Source organism: Lactuca sativa, chromosome 1 (genome assembly GCF_002870075.4).
Source record: "Lactuca sativa cultivar Salinas chromosome 1, Lsat_Salinas_v11, whole genome shotgun sequence".
Taxonomy (NCBI): domain Eukaryota; kingdom Viridiplantae; phylum Streptophyta; class Magnoliopsida; order Asterales; family Asteraceae; genus Lactuca; species Lactuca sativa.
Genome location: NC_056623.2, coordinates 5,801,781 through 5,821,517, shown reverse-complemented (window position 1 = coordinate 5,821,517; position 19,737 = coordinate 5,801,781). Strand labels below are relative to the sequence as shown.

The following is a 19,737-nucleotide window of genomic DNA, read 5'->3' as shown; positions in this document are numbered from 1 at the left end:
CATGTGTTGTCGCCCCGATGAAATATTCTTAGACTAGGTCCCTTATGTTAGTTGTTTTAGGGACATTAAAGTGAGAATAACGGGAATGGGTAATTGGGTTATTGTTGGTTGGTGAAAATTAAATATGATATTTATTGTGGGTTGAAAACCCTATATGCTCACCAGGCTCCCAAGCCTGACCCACTCAGTTTTAAATTGTATTACAGGTAGTGGCGGAAGGGCATGAGATGGATGAACCATCAAGTTGTTTTGTTTACAAGTCTGCATATGTTTATATTTGTTATATGACTTGTAATGTATTCGTTTATGCTTATTGGTCTGTATCGGAACATGACACCCCGAGTTTTGATTATAATGAAAATACATTTCTTTTATGAAATGCTTCGGTAAACAATGTTTTATCATGTTTTGTTTTTGGGAACAAATTCCGCAACTCTTTCAAATCAAAAGGATTTACTCTGAAAATATTTAAAAGCATAAATGAAAATCGGTCTTTTCTGGCCGAGATTTTGGGGATGTCACACTATCCCTTATCTAAAGGACAAGATTGATAAGATCAGAGTTTGACAGCATCTTTGAGAGCTACAATTGCTAATCGGATTATGCTTGTGTATATAGTTACTAGACTTATCCAAGTGGGAGACTGTTGGAATAGTGTCTAAGGCTGCAACTATATTTGGAAAGTATTTGACCCGGTTGTGCATGGTCCTTTTAGGTTGCCTTCACCATAGCCACTTGATAGGATGATTTATAATGAGAGAAGAAATATTATTAATATATTATGAGAATAATATAAGGAATAATAATATTGTTATCTGATTAATATAAGTCATAAATTAATTAGGAATTAATTTGGTGACTTAAAGAGATTAATTAAATAAAAGGGCATAAACTATCAATTGTATGATAGTTGTACTTTGGGCTATAATCCCTCATGGATAAGGGGTGGACGGTTTTGAGGTTTGGATAGGCCTAGAAATCATCCCAGGCTTATCATTAGGGAGATTGGATTGCTTAGGCCTAAGTTATCCAATTAGGGTTTAAGGGTGAAACCCTAGGAGCCTCACAAGTATAAATAGACCCATGGGGTCAAGGAAATCGACACTCTTGCTTTTGAAGAAACCCTGGCCGACTTCCTGCTCTCTCCTCTCTCTCTCTATTCTTCCTCTTGCTAAGTTGGTGTTTGTAAGCCATTAGAGGAGTGACATTTGTGACTCTAAGCTCCAAGGACAAGACGATTCAAGCAAGAAACTTAAGGTAATCTTTTAGATCTGTTTTTCCTTGTGTTTTTATACTAGATCTATCATCAAAGTCTTGGATACATTGCATGTTCAATTAGAGAAACATAGATCCAAGCATTAGGGTTTGTATCTGCACATAGGAATGTTCTTATGGCTAAAACCCATCACATACTACCTTCCACATATATTCGTACTTTCCTCAAGGATTGCCTTGAATCCGCCAAGTCACTTTATATCCTTACAATTAACCTCATCAGGATAAGGCTCCCAACACTAACTATCTCTTCCTAGGTTTTCCTAGGCCAAACTCCACTCCACTCTTCGTCATCATCTGCAAAAGGAACTCTCGTTAACTTCCTCTACCTATCTCACGAATACAATTACATATCACCAAAACTAGATAATTCTTCGATTGAGAGGTCTCACACTACAATGGTTGGACTCAAACAAAAGTTGTGTGCAGTATAGTTAAAACGTAACCTTCTAAAATTATCTAGTCTAAGTAATATGTAACTTAAAATATTCACTTACTAGTTGGCTAAAACTAGTGATAACTCCTAAAAATCACAAAGCAAGCAACATTTGAGCATCAAGTAATCAGAACCAAGCATAACCTAATCAGGCTATCCTATCAATGATTGATCAGTACTAGCATGCAAGTCTACAAGCTCATACAATAGTCATACAAAGGCATCTTTCTTAGCATTCTATTATATAACTATTTAGCAGACCCGTAGCCCTAACTAGCATGCGATTCATAAATTCACAAATCAAATTATATCAGATAACATGTATGGGTATCTTGGGAAAACTTACTTGAGCTCGATCGATTGCAAGCACCACACCCTTCCTTGTATCAGAAAACAATTTTCTTTAAAAACATTTCTTTTTGAAAGAAAAAACTTTACCCAATCCTCAGTTTGAGTTCAGACACACCCAAGAGTATGTCTGAATCATTCAAACCAAGGATCTGATACCAACTTGTAACGTCCCAATAATAAGACCCCAAAAAATTCATTTTTAATTTAAATAAACGGTACGTTAAAACATTTTCATACGAACCAAATAGACCAAAGTATGTCACTACATCATTTCATATCAGAGTAAATCTCAAAATGCGGAAAGAGGTGGTGTGTGCTCTGCAATCATCCTGGTTTCTTCCCTTTCGATCCTGAAGTACCTGAAACATAAACTGAAAACCATAAGCAAAAAGCTTAGCGAGTTCCCCAAAATACCACATACCATACATAATAAACACATACTGGGCCCCCGCCCCACATTGGGCCTCGCCCGACATCGAGTCCCACTCGACCTGGGGCCCTCTAGACATCGAGCCCCACTTGGGTTACAAATCTATCAGTCTTTAGGCATCGACTGACATTGGGCTCCACCCGGTACACATATAAACATATAATCATGCTAACACATACGATAATCACAAAGCCAATGGCATACAATACAGTCATCGGGCCTCGCCCGACATCGAGCCCCGCTCGGTATACATACCAACACATAACACATGCAAGAGTCATGCAAACATTTAGCATCCTAACATAATAATCATGGGTTGGCATTGGTGCCTTCGTCCCGCTAACCCAGTGAGGAAACTCACCTCAGACTGCTGAATCTCACAGATAAATCTCCAGATGTTGGCCCGCTAAAATCCCTACGCTATCATCATAAAATAACATCCAATGAACAATTGAATCCCGACTCACACTAAGAGTTCAAACTAGGGTAAAAAGACCTTTTTACCCTTTACCTAACTTGGCCCAAGGCTAAGACCAAAACTGTCCAAAATGTCCAAATTCCAAAATAATTGCACAAAGCCCAAATATGGCCCAATTTTCCAAATTGGGCCTAAGTCCCTTCGTGGGCCTTCAACCAAGTGAACCCAAAATAAAAGCATCAACCCAAAATAGACCTTGGCCCTACAAGGGCCTAATCACCTGGAGTCTAAAAATATCCCAAAGCCGAGAAGCCCAAACTTTTGAAGCCCATATGTTGAGTACGTTGGGCATACTTAGCTCGTAGGCTTAACGTACATGCTCTGGGGCTAGTGCATGTAGCGTACCATCTTGTACGCCTAGCGTACTCCACAATTGGCCAACCCTCATCAAAAGTGCTTAATCCGTTCAGCCCTTACCCGATACTCTCAAATATTGACCCAAAAGATGACTTATCATGTAAAGTTGGCAACTTTATGTGATAAAATTTTTCATTTTATCATCTAACAAACAACAGACAGATACACCGATCACTAAGCATAGCAACATCCTATATATCAGGATACCGATCTAACATATCACTAAAGTACTATATCATACATAACAAGATATCAAATCCAAAGGGTCGACCGTGGTGCCTTCGACCCGCAGGTACAGTGAGGAAAACTCACCTCACAAATTGAACAGAAGTTGATGAGGTCCCGACGCCAAATCTCAACTCTCTAACCGGCACCTAATCCCACCAATGACATATTTTCATCAAAATCCCAAAAGACCCAAAGTACCCTCAAGGTCAAACTTTGTCAAAGTCAACTGGTTAAACCCACTAAGTCAACTGAGTTAACCCGGCCGAGTCAAATCGACAAAGTCAACTTAGGGTACGTGCACGAGGCGTCCTCCTTAGGTATGCTGGGTGTACACGAGCCCCCGTAGGTTGACCAGTATCGGGGTGGTTGACCTCATACACAGGGCGTACTCTTGTAAACTTCAAAACTCATTAAGTGCTTAATGTCTTAAGCACTTACGTCCATCTTTCAGGTCCAAGGCTAAATTATGTCCATCTTTCAAAAAATTTCCAACTTTATGACTTCACATGCCCATTAAGTGCTTAAGACAAGGTCTTAATCCATTAAGACCTTCTACAAGATGCATGGAGCAAAACTAACCACTGGGACTTCATTTTTATGACTTAGGACCCCTCCTAGGGTCTGAAAGGACAACTCAAATCGTCAAGAACATGCCATGCTCAAAATAAGATATTTGGGACCGAAAAGCATTACTAAAACACACATTTCTATATCTACATGATTGAAAGATAAAGTTGCAAGCTTTATAGCTTTGAAGGGTTTCAAATGAAGAGTAAGTCCCAGATCCGAAGTGCTTCATTCTTCCAAGATGAGCTTGACTTCGTTCCTTCTTCTACTAAGCACACAAACACACTTCTAGGCTAGAAATGGATTCTCAAGGTGAACTGGGGTTACAAACACGAATGAGAGGGTTGAGGTTGATAAGGTGAAGGGAAATAAGGCCATAAGGATGCTTAAATACCAGCCAAAACCTAAACATTAAGGTTACCTCTTTTAGCAGGTATGCCCACCGTACAATGATGTACTCCCAGTGTACTAGGGTGAGCCCTAGTACGCTCAGCGTACACCACGTACGCATGGCGTACTCCGAATCATCAAATTACAATAATGCCATTAAGGCCCTTTTTGCATCCACTTCTTGAACTTTGGGACCAAATGCAATATAAATGAATTAAAGGGGGTTAATTTAGAAGTACCTCACATCAGGATGTTACAATCGGAGGAAAATAAAGGTGTGATCATACACATCCTTCGGTAACATGTTTGCGAGATGTTATGATACATTGATTTTGGAATATTTGTACTTGATATGGGTTTCTTATGACTTAGGTTTGATTGAAAACAATGATTTTTCCTTAATTAAAAATGAAAAATTTTATTCGAAGCCTCAAATTACAATAATTCCATTAAGGCACTAGACAAAGCTAGAACGACCCGGGAGACTTTGGAACGATCTAGAACATGCTAGATCATACAAGAACGATTTGGATAATGTCGGGAAGACCTATAGATTTCTAGAGCATCGTAGACAAGTATACCATATTCTAGAGTCTTGTAAAGGCCATGTATATAATAAGAAGAGTCTAGATTAGTCAAGAATGATCGATACCTAGAAACTTCCATTTAAGGAGGTGTAAGGTACCTATAAATAGGAAGGATGTGTCATTTGTAGGAATCATTGGGAAGTTACCTTGTAAAGTAGTCAAGTCTATTATAGAAGCTTTCTTTCTTACTTTATAGCATTCCTTATCGCGTCTCTTGTTATCCTAGTCGTCAGTACATCGTAAGGAAGTGTTCCAAGCCTGACTTATTCGAAGAAACACTAAGTGGCACATGGTGATTGAGTCATCCCGTGACAATAAGTCATGAACGAGCTTTCCATATAGATGTTGTGTGAAGGGCAATGTGGTCTTCTAAATTGTTTAGAAACAATGGATGTAAGATTGGAATTGACTTTTATCATCGAATTTTAGAAAGCCAAGCAAAATGAGGTTCGACATCCATGAAAAAGAAAATGTTGTAAACTTGTAATATTCAGGAAACAAGAGTGAAATTATTTGTTTAATGAACCTAGAAGAAATCTTTCAATTACAAGTAGGGTGGGATTATTTTATTTTATATTTTAATTATAAAAAATATTAAAAATTTAAAAGATATGATTATAGTGACTATTTCCTAAAATATACCGATAAAAGTAATAGAACATTTTAGTGATTGAAATCCAATATAAATTCATAATTATCGTTCAATATGCACTACCATTTTCCTCTCATCTCCCCTACCATATACCTCGTCTATTCTAGTATCCTTATCAAGCTACGACAATAGAGTTTTGGGCGGCGGGGTATAGCCACCATGCCTTGTGCCCTGCTCAAGTACTTTTTGTATATTGCCTTCTCCTTCTCGCCATCCTTCACCATTAGATGAGATACCACCAACATCTTCATGCATTCCATCACTTGTGTTTCTATAAACGTTGTGTGCATTTCAAGTGTTTTATGTCACACAAGGGTTTGTTATGGGCTTTCAGTGCAACATAAACCGCTGACCCAGCGACCGTAGATAGAATAAATCTTATGATGACCTGGTATTTCATCATTCCCAATTTTGCATAGAAATACACCATCTGTTCCATCTGTAATTGGTATTCTAAATATTCTAAATATTCCAAATATCGTAATCAAATTACAAAAACGGTCCATGTGGTATAGTGGAAATTATAAGTTCAGTCCAACTATCGAACTTTGTTACATGGACAATCCTCGTGGTTTCAGTTTGTTGGGCATTTGGTACTATGGCTAAGACCATTAGATACGAGGCATTAATTTATTGTAAAATGACCATTTTTACCCCTATGCCATTTTTTTAATTTATACCGAAACGAAAAATAATGAAAAAAATACGTACTTCAATCTCAAGTGGGGTTATGGTTGCGGCGGCTGTAATGAACCTCGTGAGAAACACATACGACGTGGGAACTGTTAAACTCCATTCCAGTTGACTCAAAATTCATTTCTCCATCACCAAAACATCTTCTTTCTCGTACTGATTATTCAAGATTTCCACAAAATCATACACCATTGGATCTGTCTACATTTCTACATATTTTGATGCAAATAAGCATTAAGCATTGCAACAACTCCTAAACACCTTAGTTCTCTATTATCGATAGTTTTAGACGCCAAAAGTCTGTCAACGATGTTGACTGTAAGGTACAATGTCTCATTCATGAGATCGAATGCATCATGAGCCTCTATCAGCCAGTCGATCAGACTCGTCCTTTTCTTTTCGGCCATCTTAGGTTGTGTATGCATGTATTCATGAACGATGGTTTCATTCTACATCATAAACACATCAAGTAATTCAATGAAATTGTGTGTGTGTGTGTGTGTGTATATATATATATATATATATATATATATGTATACACACACCTATACATGTTTGCATTTAGGGTTTTGTATCTATCTATATATGTAACTCAACAAGTTTGCAGAATTCGTATATGTCTCTCACATACTCTACATTAGCCAATTCATTATCAACATCTTGAGCATCAATATCGACAACATTTGGTTGTTTCGGGCAATGGGCAGCCTTGCTCAGGGCAGTCAATGTTGAACTAAGTGACGTTTGAGGCGACTTGTTTTGTGAAGACCAAGATTTAGGTTTCTTCAATTCTTCGGTGTCTGGACTGATCTGGATCACAATTACATTTTGTGGCACTGATGGTGGTTTTGTCTTGATTATTTTAGCTTTTAACTTATTTACGTTCACTTGTAACACCGTGATTTCCAAAAACAAAATTTTCATTTAAATAATCAATTTAATATTAAAACACTTGTTTTAAAATCTTATTCACATTCGAATTACAAAACATAGTTACATTTTCGTTATATTAGAAGACCAGGATCCTCCAAAACACAACTCTTTCTTCGGTGTGTACAATCGAACCGTTGCCATCCCACGTTACTGTAAGAACCTGAAACAACATAACATAAACAACGTAAGCACGAAGCTTAGTGAGTTCCCCAATATACCTTACGCACATACGCCTTTCCAGGCCCGACCTTTCGGTCCATCACACATCATATCGCCTTCCGGCCCATAATATAATCGCCTTCCGGCCCATAACATACATAGCACACATAACAAATAACTTACCACATATAGCATACATATCACATATCATATCCGACCTTCCGGTCACACAGTCAAACCCTTCCGGGTACAGTATAGTGAGAAGACTCACCTCGCGGTCACTGGAAGATAGCAACTCCTAAAGTCCCTTGCACTTGATCCTCCGAGCTACAAGCTCCCTGTAACATCATATATCCCTTATCAATACTTCTATCTTCCACGTTGACTGACCCTAAGAAATCACACCAGTCAACTCTGGTCAACAGTCCATTGTCAGTTCGACTGGACTCGGCGAGTTCTCTGGCGACTCGGCGAGTCTGGTCGTCCTTCAATCCTTTAAGATTCCCCCTTCTACTCGTCGAGTATCCTCTTTGACTCGACGAGTCACTCCTAGAAGAATCGCGGGGCCACCCCGACTCCACTCGCCGAGTCTGAAGAACAACTCGGCGAGTCCCGGTAAATCTTCAAGCTACTCGCCGAGTTTGATCATCCGACTCGGCGAGTCCACGCCATGCAGTCGATCAAACTGCTTCCTGAGATACATATCTTCCCGAATATACAAACATAGGACCTTCTGGACCTCTAAGGGTACTAATACAGGGTTATAAACGTTGGATAACAACACAACAATCCATCTAATCTCCAAATGGGTTCCATAAACCCTAAATCTATATACACATCAATCACAGGAGAATGTAATCCGAATTATTACCTGAATGATGTACCTCCCATGTCCCCAAACTTCAGAACTCGAACTCCCTGCAGTTCCTTTAGCCAAAACCCTTCTCCTCCTTGCACAACAATTCCTTCAAGGTCACCAATGGCCTTCAAGCTTGCCCTAGCCGCCTCAGTCGCCTAGGGTTCTTCCCAATCGATCCAAAGTCGTGGAATGACGGCATAATAACCTTTATATACGACCCAATACTGAACGGCTAGGGTTTCCGCTGAACAGCGTCGACTCGCCGAGTCCATATATGGACTCGTCGAGTCCAGTCGTGAACCCGCGACCAAACCTGCGACCCTACTCGGCGAGTCTGGCTCCAACTCGTCGAGTCTCCCCTTTAAAACACCCCCAAAATGCAACTTAACAATACTTGAGATTTTGGGCTGTTACAATTCTCCCCCACTAGAATTAGACTTCGCCCTCGAAGTCTCACTCTGAAAATAGTTCTGGCTGCTGCTCCCGCATCTCACGTTTCGGCTTCCCTAGACACTACCGATCTCTTCCGAGGCCGCCACTGAACCAATACCGGAGGTACCTCCTTGTTCCTCAGAACCTTGACCTTCCGATCTCCGACGGCCACTGGCCTCTCGACGTAACACAGGCTCGCATCCACCTAATCGTTCTCTAGAAGAACCACTGCTGACTCATCTGCTATACCCCTCTTCAATTGCGTCACATACAAGTGTCATGGATCTGTCCCAATTCCGTTGGCAGCTCCAAACGGTAGGCCACCCTTCCTACCTTCGCACCTTCACAAAAAGACCCAACATACCGGGGCCCCCCATTTACCCCTCTTCCTAAATCGAAACACCCCGTCAGAAATACGAAGTCGCCGACCTGAATCACATGCTCGCAACGGCGTCTGCCTGCATAACTTTCCTGTTAACTCTAGACGATCACTAACTCTCTTTAACCAGCTGAGTCTGCTCTGTCAACTAAAGCACGAACTCTGAACTGCTCATCACTCTCTGTAATCGGAAATTACCCAAGATGCACTCTGCTCCAAATCTCAACGATCACTCAACCCATAAGGGTTAGGAAACCCTGAACCACCGGATCCCCGATCCAAAGCCCACTTTGCCCATTCCGGACCGACTGAGAGATCCATTCTCCCTCTCAGATCAACTCTCACAAGTTCCCTCTTGCCATCACATACACATACTGAACTAGCCCCAACACTCGCAGGTTGAAAAACCCGATACACTGATGATATCCTCGAACATCTCCCAAGACGAACCTCTAATATCCGTCCTATACCCTGATCAGAATCACACTGAGAATTCAAGATTCTCTATTCCCTTGCATCCTTTCTGAGTCTCGTCAGTCATCCCAACCCGGATGGGTTCCTACTTCACTGCCGCAACACGATGCTCGAAACCACACTTGAAATACTCTAACCATAACCCTGCTCTGCAGATTTCACTTTCGTGAACTTGCATCCCTTCGGAGTTACACACCTTCCTCTTTTCCTTTTTTCCAAGGAACCCTCTTGGCCATAATGCCACTCCAACCGGTGCCACGGTGCTCGCCCCAAGCGACACCACCCTTTTTGCATAACCGCTATCCACATACTCTGGTTCTCATTGCAGGGGCTCTCAATCTCATGCACTCTCTCCACTCATCAAGATCACTGCTTCAGCTAAACAAGATCACTAACCCGGGGCCAGACCTTCCAATGCAATCACACTGCAACATACACAATCTGCAATCTCAAACTGATCCAGCAATACCAACAGAGTCTCCAGCATGACTGGACCGACTCTCATAACACATACTAGCCACTCGAGGCTATGTCTCTGTGGGTCCGTACACCCAACTCTGCGAACCCTCAGGTTCTAACTCTGGAACCTTCCGGTTCCAGCTCTTGAAACATGCACAGCATAATCTCGGTTACTTACTCAAGCTTGATCCCGACCTTCTCTCAGGCCTCCACAATCGAATGCCCTAGGTCTGTATCCCGCCCCGCATACCCGACACTCGCTCTCGTCGGCCTATACTCTGCGCTGACAAACACTGTTGAATCCCAACAGCTAAGCACCCTCACATACTCATCGATCTCCCGGAGAATTTTCTAATTCTCCCCCACTAAAACACTGACTAACTGCCACCGATCGTCATTAACGACCTTACAGAACAATCCTGCACAAAGAGAACATTCACACACTGACTGCTTCCCACAAGCACAAGCAACCCTCAGCAAAACACACCTCCTCCCTGATCAACCCACTCACAAGAATCTAGTCCTTCAATCATCCACTCCACGACTGTAGATGCTACCCGACAATCAGCCCAGTGCCGCATCTCCCCTAACAACCCCCACGAACGATAACCAAAGGAATCCTCGGCAATAACCCATAACCAAACTCACAACCTGCCCAAAGGATGAACACCACATCGGAAGCCGCACAAGACTACTGACACTAAAACACCAATTATAACCATACCCAACCATCAGGGTATAACAGAAAATCATCCAAGAAAACGGATAAAAACCCTGAAATCATATATTGATTATACGTAATTTAACCAGAAATAAAAAGCATTAACATAGAAACAATCACAAAGCTAGTAAATCCACTAAGCCTAAGAACAACCTCAAGAAACAGAGCATACAAGATTCAATCAAAAGCTAGTTTTGAATAAGGGTATACCTTGGTTTTCTTCTACAACAAAATCCCTTGAAGTAATCTTTCCAATTAAGAAAACGCAACAACAATCAAGAATTTAAATTACGATGATTTAGAATAGAAAGTACATAAAGGTGATCAACATAAAATCATCCAAGAAAAAAGATCAAAAACCCTGAAATCATACACTGATTACACACAATTTAACCAGAAAAAAAAACATTAACAAAGAAACAATTACGAAACCAGTAAATCTACTGAGCCTAAGAACAACTTCAAGAAACAGAGCATACGAGATTCAATCAAAAGCTAGTTTTGAATAAGGGTATACCTCGGTTTTCTTGTTTGACAACATCCCTTGAAGTCATCTTAACTGATCAGTGAATAGATTGAAATGGGACAAAGAACAAAGATCACAAGCACTCAAACAAAGGAAATTCCTTAATACAAGATGATTCGTATTCAGTTGGGGTTTGAAACGTAAGATTTATGGCGCCGTTATATGTTTGGTTAAACATCGTTTTAGTTTGGAAAAAGAATGTGATTATTAAATGAATGTTGGAGTCTATGTTCATCTGACTAAATGTGGGTTTATACTTTATAGAAACTGGTTTTTATCAAGAACGAGATTAATCCGTTATAAAATATTTGTCTGACAAAAATGAAGAAATGATCATTTAGTTTTTCAAAACGCATATATAGTTTGCTTACTCGGGAAGTGTTCGTGGTTAATTGGTCCCTCGATCGTTATCTAAATTTTGGCTTGTTAATTTTTTTTTGAAATGATCAAAAATTATTACTCTTTGACCAAATCTCTAAAAGACAATACACCATAAGAACCATTTATGTAATTTACATATTATTTCATTATATTTATGACCAAATAACAAGAAAAAACCCTAACTTTCTAGACACTCCTCCGTCTCACTCTCTCCATTACGAGTCCTCATCCCTGTATCTCCTTCCCATCATCTCCGACATCCCTCCCAAAATACCATGAGTAGTTACAGACAGAGTGTGCATAAAACCAACGTGGTGATGGGAGGTGAATTTTCAATAAGTTTTTGTTAACATGATGTAAGGGGTGGAAAACGACGAGATCGCGAGAGGCAAATGAGTGACCGATCAATGGTGGTGATGGTAGGGGAAAAAGTCGATCAATAATGGTGGTGGAAGAGTATGTGATGGTGATAGGCGAAGGAATGATGATGGTGGTGGCCTAACCCTTCTCCACCTTCTCCAAATTTGGCGCCCTGGCGCATGCCAACCTTCACATATACTTAGGTAAGGTAATGAGTTTGTGGCTTGTTGCATTTAGATGTCTACCACTTTAGAAAGAATATTTTAATCATGATAATATTGTTGGTTATAATGAAACAAAGGCGGCATACTAAAATTACTCACATAAGAACAACTCAACTATTTTAAACGAGAGCTACTACCCTATTTTTATATCCGGGAACATCCGTTTAAAGTTTCGTGATTAATTGGATCCTATTCAACAATTTTCACGACTTTGTTAAATTTACGGGTTAAAACTATTGTGATTATGAAATCAAATATTATATATGTTTGAGTCTAAAAACGTTCTCGGAATTTCCATATGGGTTGTGCAAGTATCTCAACAGATCAATTCACTTTTTGTTTATTAAGAAAATCGGTATTTTACTGATTTGATTTCTTAAAATGGACGTAACTTCTGCATACGACTTCTGTTTTTGACGCTTTTTAGATCCATGAAGTCTCGAGAGTATAATCAATCCAATTTGATCATAGTTTGGTTTCAAGGATACTTGATGCAAAAAAAAAATCATTTTTAAAGTCACAAATAAAATTAATTTTTTGTGATTTTTGATTCGGTCCATAATGATAGACAATTTTGTTTAGCAGTTTGAGACGTTCTGAAATAATTATGAGTACAATATATTTCGTATACATTATAAACATAAAATTACACATAATTGGTCTTTAATACATAGTGGTTCTCTATGGATTGACCACCGAACACTGACCCATTTTTGCAAAGTGGACCAAGTTTGACTTTAGGTCAATTTGAGGGTTTTAAGCTGTAGTTTAAGAATTGGAACCTGATTGTTGTATAGGTGACCTGTAGTACCAGTTTTTGGATTTGTAAGAGATGTAGTTATCTGCAAGACTGTGAGGTGATTTTCTTACTATACTTTGTATTATAGTATGTATCCTTATGTGTAGAATGATGGTATGTTGTAGTGATCTATTTGATTGGTAGATATGTTATGACTACCTGTATTGGTGGCTATTGTCTGTCTGTTTTTTTTTATGTTTTTATGTCGAAATATTGTGGTTGGTTGCGTTAAGGCGGTCCTACTTTGTGTTGTAGGCCAAGATACCCAGGCGGTCCGGTCTACTATAAGCCTTGCGAGGTGGTCCAATCAGACTGTAGGCCCAAAGGAGCACTCCAAGCATCTTGTAGGCCTTGCGAGGTGGTCTAGGAAGACTGTAGGCTCATGTATGCATGCATTGTATGTGTATTGTTGTATTGGGTATTTTGGGGGAACTTACTAAGCTTAGGCTTACAGTTGTGGTTTTAAATATTTCAGTTAATTCAGAGGACTGGGGGAAGGCGGAGGCTTGATCATACACATCATCCAATGGATTGTTATCTTGAGAGATGTTATTTGATACTTCGATTTTTATTATTATGTTTTGGAAACAATGATGGTTGAATTACGTTTTTTATGAAAGGATTTGAAATTTTGAAAATTTTTACTATGGTTTTTGGGACATTACATTTGTTTTCAAGGCACATACATAATAAACATCATGTATATACTTCTTATCACCATCCTTTGAAAGAATCATAATCGTATCTTTGCCTTTGACAAGAGTCTTTGATAAATCACCAAAGCTAACGTCTCCATTTAATGTCTCGTCCAACTTTACAAATGGATCCTTATAACCACACATGTGGTTACTTGCACCATTATCAAAACACCAAATATTTTGCTTGCCTTCTTCATCTCCTTTCTGTGTGAGAAATACAACAGTTCCAAAATCTTTATCTTTATCTTCATTGTTGTAAAGTGACTTCTTTCTTCCACTTTTGGATGTTTGCATTTATAACTAAAATGACCATAGTTATTGCAATTATAACATTGAACCTGAGATGTGTCACTTTATTGTTGAAACCCACCTCTTCCTCTTCCCATGCTTTGAAATTCTCGCCTACAACCATAGAATTGATATCCACCTTAGCCTTGTCTACCAAGTCCACCTATGTATCCACCTCTATAACCACCACGATTTCCTCTGCCTTGTATATAGCTACTGCTAACTTGGGTTTCATTAATTAACATCGTGCTTTGTAAAGCTTGCTCCAATTTACCAGTATCATCATTTCCGTTCATTATCTGTTCATGGGCTTGAAGACTATCGATGAGCTCATCCATAGAAAAGGACAAATCTTTTGATTCTTCAATAGTTGTGACTGCATAATCAAATTTTTGATTGCTTGACTTGAAGCATATGATTTGATGTTTTATTTGTGATTCTATTCTAGTGATTATGTCTTTGTTTGAACTAGAATCCTTGAATTTGATTTGTGTTTGATTGGCCACTTTCATGAATTGAGTTTTTGTGTAGTTAATTAACTTTTAGGGCACCCAATCGTTCTATTAAGTTAATAATTTGTAACAAACAATAGGTTTTCTTATTTAAAACATACATCACATGTTTTCACACTTCCGAGCGTATGAGAAGAAATGAACATTGTTGGGAAGCTTGTACAAAACTTAATGCAATTTTACAATACAATCTAAGAGCGTCTTTAGGTTGAATTAGTAAAATTAGGTCTAGTCAAAGAGCTTGTTTTGGTTAGATAATTTAGCAAGCGAGAGGTATTAGAGCATGTTAATATCTTTCAGTACCAACTTAGAATATCAATTATGAATTACATCAAGTCATAATCAAGTTGAACAATAACATTAAGAACTAGAACTAGAACCACTCAATCAAATTGATTACAAGTTTATTTCATTTTATGCATGTTTTTTAAGTAGATTGTTATTTTATTATATTATTTTTGCAAACAAAATCCCCTTTTGTGATCAAAGTACCTTGCACAAAGAGGTATAGACTTTTATCTCGTGTCTTTGTGGTTCGACCCTGCTTGCCTTGTATTAGTTTTTAGTGTATTAAAGCAGTGTATTTGGAGTCCATTGTACCCCTAATATTTATTGGGTTTAACACACCTAACAAGTACAGACCCATAATACCTTCCACACCAATCCATACTTTCCTCAAGGATCGCCCCAAATCCTCCAAGTCACTCGTTTATCTATACATAAAACCCCTCAACAAGATAATGCTCCCAACACCGAATCTCTTCCTAGGTTTTCCTAGGTCAATCCCCACACAACTCTCCGCCATCAGCTTCCGAAGAAACTCCCCCTAACACCCTCTAACTACCTTATGAATACAATTACATATCACCGACACAATATAATTTTTCGAATGAAAGGTCTCACACTACAACAATTAGACTCAAACAAGAGTTGCGCAATAGAGTTAAAACCTAACCTTCTAAAATTATTTAGTATCAATAATATGTAACTTAGCATATCCGCTTACTAATTAGCTGAAGTTAATGAGAAATCCTAAAAGCACAAAGCAAGCAACATTCGGGCATCGAGTAATTGGAATCAAGCATAACCTAAACAGGCCATCCTATCACTAACTGATTAGTACTAGCATGCAAGCCTACAAGCTCATACAACAGGCATACAAAGGCATCTCTCCTATCATTCTATAATGAAATCCTGGGCAGATCCTTAGCCCTAATCTAGCATGCGATTCACATATTCACAAATCAAAGCATAATATAAACATGTATGGGTATTTTGGGAAAACTTACTCGAGCTCGGTCGACTGCATGCACCACACCCCTTTCTTTTATTAGAAACTTTTTGTGTAAAATATTTCTTTTTATGAAAAAATTTACCAAATCCTCAGTTGAGTTCAGAAACACCCGAGAGTTTGCCTGAATCCCTCAAACCAAGGCTCTGATACCAACTTGAAACGTCCCAAATTTAAGACCAAAAGTTTCATTTTTATTTATAACAAAACCATCAACCCAAACATGTTTATAAAACCATAAAAGAAAATCAGAGTATTCCAATCAACCAATCCAATACAATACATCAGAGTTATGTAAATCGAAAATCACATTGTGTGTGATGCGGTCATCCCAAGCTCTTCCTATTCAAACCAGAAGTACCTGAAACATAAACTGAAAACCGTAAGCATGAAGCTTAGTGAGTTCCCCAAAACACCTCATACCATACATATCAACATATAATGGGCCATGCCCCACACCCTTCAGGCCCCGCTCTGAACAGATATGTCAATAACATGAGATGGGGCCCGCCTCATCACATTCCTCGGGCCCCAACCGACATTCATACAGACACATAAAACACATGCAAGAATCACCAAGATAAATAACATACAATACACTCATTAAGCCCTCGCTTGACATCAGACCCCACCCGACATACATATCGTATAACATACATGCAAGATTCACACATATAACTAGCCTCCTAATCATAATAAACCATGGGTCGGCATTGGTGTCTTCGACCCTCCAAGTACAGTGAGGAAACTCAACTTAAACTGTTGAATATCTCAGATAAAAGCTCAGACTTCCGATCCAGAAAATCCATGCACTAACACCACCAAATAATACCCAAATAATAATTGGTCCACAAACCATAGCGGGAATCCTAGTCCAATGGCTAGTACTCGTGGTAAAAATGCATTTTACCCTTTCCTCACTTAGCCTAAAATCTGAGGCCCAATCCAATAGCACCAAAAAGCCCAATATGGCCAAACTTCCTAAATGAGGCCTAAAATCCATTATGGGCCTAATTCCAAGAAGGATCAAAGCCTAGCAATGGCCTAAAGTTAGAAGGATAATGGCCCAATAAGGCCCAAAACTCCTCTAGTCCAAATATAGACCAAACCGTAAAAGTCAACAAAGTCAACGACAACTGAGTACTCTCGGCGTACTCAGACTTACGCCCTACGTACACCAACAATCACTAGCATGGCTTACGCCCGACATACATATCGCATAACATGCATGATCAGGGACTGGGAAACGTACGTGCCCATTAAGCACTTTTCCCATTAAGTGCTTAATACTTGCAACCAAAAACGTAAACTTCAGATCCAAGTCTTATTAAACATCTTAATCCATAAATTCATGAACTTTGAGCCTTAGCATGGCTCAAAAGGACCCAAACCTTACTTTTAACATTCCACTTTTACCAAAATGACCTAAACACATGCATAGTTGATCCACAACCATCAAGATGCTAACTTTATGGACTAAGGACCTCAGAAACATCAAGAGAAGCAACATCTAACATTTGGAGTGGAAGAAACCCACTAAATCTCATCGTATGACCAAAAAGGGACCAAAACTTCATAAAGACTATATCTAAGCATACAAGGAGCAAGTTCCAAGCTTTTATACCTCAATGAAGCTAGAAATGATGTGAGAAACATGGATCTACAAACTCTCCTTTGGTTAAGGCTCCTTCTTCTAAGCTCTTCTTCTTCAATCCCACCAACACACACTAGAATCACACACAAGAAGGTCAAATCTCTTCAAGAAGGGCTAAGGTTTCAAAATTTGACCAAAAGGGCGATGGAGGCTAGGAAATGAAAGGGTCATGGGTCATAGTGTTGTTTAAATAAGGTCCAAACCTTAGAATTTAGGGTTTGCCCTCTAAGTGCGTACGCACAACATACTCCAGTTTTTCCAGAATTGGCAAAATTGCCCCCTAAGGACCAAATATGCAAAAATTTCACACACCAATGGTCAAAATGAAAAATACTTTGAATCAGGTGCTACACCTAATAACATAAACAATAGACCAATAAGTCATAAGGCCTAAGTTATAAGCCATAAACCATAAACCATAATTTATAACCCACAAGTTAAAAGTCATAGGTCATAAGACATAAATCACAAACCATAAACCATAAGCCTTAAAACCTAAACCATATGTCGTATATTCTAAACCATAACCATGAGTGGTCTAATATGATAAGCTAACTTATACCACAATTTAAGATACCAAACAAATTTAGACCGTGGTTCTATATTTGTTATAATCTTCAGACATTTTTTAAATAGATTTTTATATGTGGTGGACCCAACATCCTTTCTCTTTGTTTTGCAAAAAGAAAAAAAAAACCCTCAAATGTCTTTAAATTTTAATGTATAAAAGTATCAAGAATAGCATAAATAAAAACAAAAGAATTATGTGTGTGAAACCAAAAAAGTTGGTCCAAACAAAAAAATTTGTAAACTTAATTTTTTTTTTTGAGAAAAAATGTTAATGTTTTTTTTTTTGAAAAAATGTTGAATTTATTTTCTATTTTTTTATATAAAACATAAAGATTACCGGTAAACCTACAAGACGAAAAAAATATTCTTTTATATAGTTAACCTTAATAAATAATAATAATAATAATAATAATAATAATAATAATAATAATTATTATTATTATTATTAGTCTTCAGTGTTTTCTTGTTTTAGAGTATGCGGTATGGGCCAAAAACGAGAAGCAACATGCTGATGTGGCATGCCTCAACGGTGTCATGACGGGGGGAACACCGCCCCCAACTTGTTGAATCTTGTTATGGTGAATCTTGTGGTAACGAGGACGAGATGAAACAAGAAAAATGATTGGCTATCTCCTTCATCAACCAATCAAATAATTTTTTTTTATTTTCTCTCTCTACCTCTTAACATGATATAATATTTGGAACACCATTTCCCCCTTGGTGTTATGGATGAGGTGACACCAATTTGATGTTATATCCCGTTGCCCACACCCAATGCTCTTATGTATTTTCACCAAAAGATCTTGTTAAGTAGATGTTTAGAAGTGCTTTTTAAAAAATAATAAGTTAAAAAAAATATTTGACTAACATTGATTTTATAAATAAAAAAATAACTTTTCAAAAAAATCATCAATTCTTGATTTTTTCAAGAAGCCAATAAACATTTTGAAAAACAATCTCATACAGGATCTAAAAGTTCCCTTTTCTACAAGAGAAATTAAATATCCTCCTACTTTTGTTCCTACAAATCCTCCTAAATGATGACATGTGTCATATTAATGTATTAAAATATCATTAAATAAGCATTAAATGATACACATGTCATTTTTCAATTGGGTATGAGGATTTATAGGAAGAAGTAGTAGGAGGATATTTAATTTCCCTTTTCTACAAGAGAAATTAAATATCCTCCTACTTTTGTTCATACAAATCCTCCTACCTAATTAAATGATGACATGTGTCATATTAATGTATTAAAATATCATTAAATAAGCATTAAATGATACATATGTCATTTTTCAATTGGGTAGAAGGATTTATAGAAAGAAGTAGTAGGAGGATATTTAATTTCCCTTTCTACAATGTTTCGACAAATTCTTTTACATATAACAACAAATTTATTTTACAATTGTCAAGCAAATAGATAAATAACAATGTATAAATTTTTATGTAAAACAAGCAATATTTATAACATCACAATTGAATGATTGATGTCATCATACAAGTGGTTGGAATCATCAATGATTTAACTTGATGAAATTTGTCTCGTCCTCCAAGTGGTATAAATCATTTGA

The 19,737-nt window shown here is 38.1% G+C and overlaps 1 pseudogene; it reads right to left on the bottom strand.

Annotated features, from left to right (window-relative positions):
- Positions 1 to 5,849: 5,849 nt before the first annotated feature.
- On the bottom strand, positions 5,850 to 14,142 carry LOC111909275 (G2/mitotic-specific cyclin S13-7-like; annotated as a pseudogene).
- Positions 14,143 to 19,737: the final 5,595 nt, after the last annotated feature.